The sequence below is a fragment of the Cebus imitator genome, unplaced genomic scaffold (genome assembly GCF_001604975.1).
Source record: "Cebus imitator isolate Cc_AM_T3 unplaced genomic scaffold, Cebus_imitator-1.0 Scaffold274, whole genome shotgun sequence".
Taxonomy (NCBI): Eukaryota; Metazoa; Chordata; class Mammalia; order Primates; family Cebidae; genus Cebus; species Cebus imitator.
In genome coordinates, this window is record NW_016107589.1 from 1,147,510 (window position 1) to 1,154,789 (window position 7,280).

Below are 7,280 nucleotides of genomic sequence, written 5' to 3' on the forward strand. Positions count from 1 at the left end.
GAGTAGAGGAAGAGAAAGAGGAATGATTTTAAAGGCAGACAATGACAGACCATTCAGGATAGGTAGGGTTTTAAAGGGAGACGAACACCATCTCATCAACTAAGGAGAGATTTGCTGCAGTAAATAGGATAAGGAAAATAGTTTGTGGGATGCAAGCAAAGAAAGCAGGGTATCTTAGACATTGAGTGGAGCCAGAAAGATCATGTGGCCTTTTTCCAAGTACATGGCCACCAAGTAGGAATGGTTGGTGACAAGACAGAAGGCTAAAAAAGAAGGTAATCTTGTGCACCTGACAAATAGAAAAAAATAAAGTATCAAAATAGAAGGCAGGCTATAAGAGTATCAAGAAATTCTTAAAAACCAAAATGTAATTTGGAAGCACAAAACCTGTAGTTAATGCTACCCAATATCATGGGGCCAAGAACATTGTGGCTTCCTAAGTTAGAAAATGCCATATACCAAAATTTTAAATAGAACATATTACTTTTTTTCTAATCAATCTCCTCCTCTCCCAGAAAAATAGGAACTCATTTTCTTCAGGGTTGGGAGGAATAGAAGGGATAATGGGACATGGTTATATTAGTAATATTTTTGTTGTTATGATAAACTTTGTGTTTAAACTTGATAAAAGCCCATTAGCTGCCAAGATGGAATAAGGAATAAATTTTCAAAAATGTACTATTTCCTTTAGAGAAGTTTCAGAGCCAAAAGACTAATTTACATAAAGAGCTGTAGAGAAAGTAGTTGAATGACAGTCCATTCATAAAACTTTTATTCCATTTACATGAACTAATACACGTGTTCTTAACAATTATGCTTGGATTGTTCACGAAAATTTTAAAAGACATTAAACAAAGCTAGCTATCATGTCAAGTTATTTCCCTATTAACTATTTTTACAGGACATGCATGTTAGGCCAGTATAAAAAAAAAATCACAAAAGCAAAAAACCTAAAAAAAGTTAAGTTACGTGGGTTTTTGTTTTACTGCGGTGCTTGATATACACGATTTGGCTCTCACAGAGCCAATAATTCAATAGAGATTAAAGTTAGGACTTTTTAACTCTAACGGTCAGTTTTAACACTGGCCCTTGTGAAGCCATAATGTACCAAAATTTGTTCTTAGGTTGCCTAAAACATCTAAATACAAATAAAATGAGTGTAGTAAAAATAATGAAAACCAACAGCAGGTAACTTTACAAATAATGGAATGTGAACTATTTCTGCCCTTATCCAGAGTAAAATGGGTCACAACTTTGTCTAAAGGAACACTTCTGCAGCTGTAGTCAAGTGTGTGCACATTGACATTGAGTATTCCACAGACATACATGGTTTAACATGTGGTATCCATGGGATATCTGTTTCTACCACAGCCTTGTAAGTGTTCCAAACTTTAAAGTACTCGCAATTACTACACCTGTGACTGGAACCAATGATCCCTTTTATTCCCCACCAGGACAAAACAATATGTAGGCAGTTTTCTTTGCTTAGACATGGAAGCAGTTTTAACACTGGCCCTTGTGAAGCCACAGTGTGCCAAAAGTGCTATGCCAAACATTTATAACTTATATAAAAATTCCATATTGACCACCTCAAGATGAAAACAGGCAACTCCCTAAATGTTAACTGACTCTACTCCCCTAATATTAAACATAATAACAACATGGGAAATACAGAAATTTAAATAGAAGTAACATAAACCTGTCAAAAATTGTAAACAAAATACTATTTGTGGGACAGCATGGATGACAAATGGTCTGTGTAAATTTTAGAATGAGGCAGACAAAAGTTGGAAGACCGGTTAATTTTCTCTCCTTCTCCTGCTTCAGCTTCCTCTCCTTGGGCATCTGATATCCACAATGTCAAGTTGTCTCTCAGTAATTGCATTATTAGCATGCTGTCTTTCTATGACTCCTCACTTAATGTATCAAGTTCAGCAATAGCTTCATCAAAAGCTGTCTCTGCAAGAGAGTAGGCTTTCTCTAGGGACTTCAGAATCTGATAATAGAACCAGAGAAGTTAAGGGCTGGACCCAGTCTGATAGGATTTGTTGATTGCATTTGCTTTTTGCTGATTTCAAAAGCTTCTTGGTATGCTTATTGTCACTCATCCACAATCCCTTTCTTGTCATCACCAGCAGCAACCTCAGCCAAGTAATGGTGGTATTCTCCTTCCATTTTCAAATAGAAGACTTTGCTCTCTGCTTGTGAAGCATTGGGCATCAAGAACTTTTCCAAAAGAGACAGTACATCATTGCAGATATCTCTTAGGTCCTTCCCAATTTTCTCTCTGTATTCTCAAGCCATCTGCGGTTTTTTTTCTCAGAACCTTCTGCCTTTTGTTCAATACTTGAGACAACCATCCAAGATGACCTATGGGCTCCTACAACATTTTTATAAGCAACTGGGAAAAGATTCCTCTCCTCATTGGATAATGCAGCCACGTGCTTAGTTACAGACTTCGTGTAGGCTGCCATGTCATCTCTTTCAGCCTGCTTGGTCAGTTTGACCCTCTGAACCAGCTCATTTTTATCTATGACTGGATGTTCTGTGTCCAGAGTGGGTGGTGGCAGTGGATGGACAGGGCCTTAGCAGTCTCTGGGCAGTGGCAGCAGCAGCCTGCCTTTGGTTTTGTAAGAGTTAGTTAGTTTTTTCATTTTCTTCTTTTCTTTTTTTTTCTCTCTTTCTCTTTCTCTCTTTCCTTTTGAGACAGAGTTTCACTCTGTAGCCTAGGCTGGAGTGCAATGGCGCGACCTCTGTTCACTGCAACCTCTGCCTCCTGGGTTCAAGTGATTCTCTTGCCTCAGCTTCCTGAGTAGCTGGAACCACAGGCATGCACCACCATGCCCACCTAATTTTCATATTTTTTTTAGTATGTTGGCCAGGATGGTCTTGATTTTTTGACCTCATGATCTGCCTGCCTTGGCCTCCCAATGTGCTGAGATTACAGGCATGAGCCACCGTGCCTGGCCTTTTATTTATTTATTTTATTTTATTTTTTTACAATGGAGTCTCACTCTGTTGCCCAGGCTGGAGTGCAGAGGTGTGATCTTGGCACACTGCAACCTCCTCCTCCTTGGTTCAAGCTATTCTCCTGCCTCAGCTTCCCCAGTAACTGGGGTTACAGGCACCCACCACCACACCTGGGCAATATTTTAATATTTTTAGTGGAGATGGGGCTTCACCAAGTTGACCAGGCTGGTCTTGAACTCCTGACCTCAGGTGATCCACCCACCTCAGCCTTCCAAAGTGCTGGGATTACAGATGTGAGCCACCATGCCTGGTCAGTTTTTTCATTTTCTAAGAACAGATAGTATTCTCAGTAGTTCAGAAGCAGATAAATTCAGTTCTATGAATATGCATGAGATATTATAAACATGCATTAGATTACCTTTATGTCCAAAATTAGGCACAAACAGAAAGAGCCTTTATCTATGTACTCTCTAAACAGGGTGGAATCAAACTTCGACGTGTTAGCTGCATTTGCTTGGCTTGGATCATTTTTCTAAAAATGAAAACTTCACAAACAGTCAAACTCTTGAATTGGTAAATGGTTCCTGATGCCTCTTTTGCTAAGACTTCAGAAACAACGCAAAGGATTTTGGAGTTAGATGACACAATTAAATTATATGAAAAGCTAAATAGTGCAAAAGATGAATAATAATATACGTTCATCTTAATAGTATCATATCAGAGACATTAATGTCATAAGACATAAAATCATGCCAGTGACATCACAAGACTGCACATGATCGATCACCTGGAAGGCTTTGAGAAGTAAGTGCTAGAAATAAGTAAGGAGATAGAAGCTTGATTGGTCTAAGGTCAGGGTGGACCTTCAACTGAATTTTGAAAAATGTTTAGAATTGGAAAAGATGAGGAACGTATGTGAGATGAGGGTTGAGGGTGAATGGTAGTCGGGGATGGATAGAGAAGGGCATTAAGTAACATTCATGGAACATTAAACTGTGCCAGATACTGTGGCTTATCCCTTTATCTCAAATGTGAGGCAAGCAGCCCATGACCATTAGATAATGTGGAATACTCTGGGTCAGATTGTTTGCATTTACTATTAGGTACGTTAGGTTTCCCTCTTAGTCTCAATTTCCCCATTGATAAAAAGACACAATAATACTGTTTATTTCTAGGGTTTGATAGCTTACAAAAGCACTTAATTTACATATGATATATATCAAGCACTCAATGAATGTTAGCTGCTATTATTACTGTGATGATGGTTGTTATGTGGTGATCCAGGAGATAGTCTACCTTTCCTCAGAGGTTACTAATCTAGGCTTCCTTGATATTTTTTCTCTTGTGAACTTAGAACTTCTATAATATACTTTTGTTTTTAATAATTTATTATCAGGTACTTTCTTTGGAAGTTCCTTAAGATCAGGGATTTTTTAATATGTCTCCCACCCCCAAAGTGTCTGGTCTAGTGTTGAACACATAGTAGGTGTGGAGTTGGTTGACTTTGCAGATTATTGCATAGGGAGTATTACATTTTCCTGAGGTGTATGTTGCTTTGGGCAGTTTTCCTCAATCTCACCCGACAAATAAAAGCAATTGATAGAGAAGGATTCCTCCTCTATTGACGTTGGCAGTAAATCCTAATATTACACCAGCCATCTTAGGTGAGGTTAACTAATCATAGACTTGTAGGCCAAAAGATGACATGAAAAATCTTCTTGTCTAACATCTTTGGAGAACAAAAGTAAGGTTCAGAGAGAGTATGTTATTTGTCTAAGGTCACGTAATCTGTTGGTAGAGGAGTCAGGATTTGAGTCTCTTGTCTTCTAGCGTAATAAATGCAAGTTTATAGCAAATGGACTCTTTATTACTAGATAAATTCAAAACTGTGGATATTATTCTGAGTAGTTGAGACTGTAGTGTTTTTTTTTTCCTGTTATTAGATCAGAACATGTTTGTGGTTCTGAATTCAGTGAGTAATGGAACAATCCATTACCAGAACATCCATTACCAGCACAGTCCACTAAAGTCCCAGAAGGACTTTACTTTTAAAAGGACTTAAGTGGACTTTTATTTTATACATAAGCTCCATGAGGATGGAGACTTAGTCTGTTATATTCACTCCTGAATCCCCAGTGCCTGGAATAGTGCCAGGCACATAGGAGATGCTCAATAAATAATTGTTGAATGAATGAGTTTGCTTTGTCAACAATATTGGTTAAGACTTCAGTTGAGAAAGTTTGTGGCTTCTGGAGAGTGTAAACTTTAAGCATCAAACTCTGGAAAGAAATCCTGGAAACAACAGGGAAACTTTGGCTATGGCAAAAAGATAAAAATGAAATACTTCCCCTCTGCGGGAAGAGAATGATTACATGAGAGAGTATATATAAAACTTCTGAAACTTCTTGGAAGAAACATATCTTATAAATAAATGTAAGGTCAGTTGGTGCAAGAGGATAAAATATCCTCTAAACTCCTGGCACATCTCAGAGGAGAAGCTGGAAAACATTAGCAGGATAGTTTTGGTGGTGTGTGGAATTCAGTCTTTTGCCACCTTGAAGTCATTCTATGTCCGTAAGCTAATGAAAACAAAAAAGAGAAAATTCAATCTTTATAAAGAGAAAGATCTTTGTACCTGGCTTCTTAATGTTCATGATGCTCCGTCTTCTAAGCATGAACAGTCAAGCTTCATGGGCAGGGCACCTGGCAGCCCCTGTTACCATTTAATCCATGGGGTGGGGAGGCCAAGTAGGAGTTTCCTGTTTCCTGTCCCTGATCTTCCAACCAATGAAAAAAGACAGTGATGACTAATAGAACAAAGAAATGCCCTGAATCTTACTTTGGGTTAGATAACTGCTGAGTTATATAATCTCTGTCTGAAATGAATAAAAATATAGAAGGGTCAAGTAATATGGGGAAAGAGAGCACTAATTTAAAATGAAGGAAATTTAGATTCTCTTTTAGGGCTGTCATTAATTAGTTATGATTTGGACAAGACCTTTGGGGGTCTCAGTTATCTCATATCAGAAGTAAGATGGTCCCTAAGGTTTCTTTTAGGTCTAATACTTGCCCCTTTTAAACATTAAAAAATATCTCAGGGTCTGAGTAGATGAATTTCCATCAGAGGGTAAGAGAAAGAAAGATGAACATTGGTGCTTAAAGCAAAAACAGTCAGCACTTAAGGCACTGGCTTTGCCTGCCACTTCAAAATGCAGAGGTTTGAAAGATGGTGAGCTGAGTCTTAGAAATTACTGAAATGATTTAAAATGTTATTTATTTATTAAAAATCTTTCAGAACTAATTTGAGTAAATGATAAAGGAAAGCCAAACACAAAAAGGAAGAATTTCGAAAAGAAAACTCACCCTTAAATATTGGCTTCTCTTGCTAAAGCCACTGTAGTCTTTTACATTTGATTCTCATGTATTTTCCTCTAGGGGAGAAAAAAGGAGATTTTTCAAAAGGAAAAAAGAGCTTTTGTTTGTTCAGAAAATACCAAACTCCAGAATATCAAAATGAAAGTGTGGGTTCATGGTACATGCAGGCCCTACATGTGACTTATCCTGAAGTGTTCTTTCTTGATTTTAGGTAGCACTGGGTATGTCCTTGAGGGAAAAAATAGCCAGGGATTTTACTTTGGTGATGAGTTATGCTAGCAGGCTTCATGTCTCACGTAAATGGTAACCTTTGCTGAGTGTAACCCTAGCTCTTTGTAAAGAGAACAAAATTAGACTCCACCAAATGAAGAGTCTAAGACCTTGGCAATTTTACCCTGGAAAGATGACAAGATACATAGAGATCAGACAAATGAACAATGATGATGCCTTATAACATTGCCTGAATAGGTAGGATGTCTGCAGAGTTATACTAGCTTCATGGGTATTATACAGGTTCAGTGGTCTGAAAAATGGGACATTAGATCTATTTGAAAGTGAACAACTAAAGAATTTGATAGTAGCTTCATTAGGAAAAAAAGAGGAAAGAGATGTAAGGTAAGGCAGATTTAGCAATGTGCAGTATTTTAAATGTATTAAAGTATCACATTAGTGAGAATATTTTAAATTCAAATAATAAACTCTGCATTCTTTTAAAATGTTACTTAAGTTATTTTGATTTGATGGAGAGATTATTGTGCTGTTCCATTTATTTTCTTTTGTTTGCTTATTTTATTATTTAGTGTTTTTGTTTTGTTTTGTTTTTAGAGACAGGGTCTTACTGTGTCACCCAGTCTGGGGTGCAGTGGCATGACGATATCTTACTGCAACCGTAACTCCTGGGCTCAAGTCATCCTCCCACCTCAGCCTCCTGAGTA

General features: G+C 37.6%; 1 pseudogene; it reads right to left on the minus strand.

Moving 5' to 3' along the window:
* Positions 1 to 1,723: 1,723 nt before the first annotated feature.
* LOC119467282 overlaps positions 1,724 to 7,280 on the minus strand; it is a 45,244-nt pseudogene continuing 39,687 nt past the window's right edge.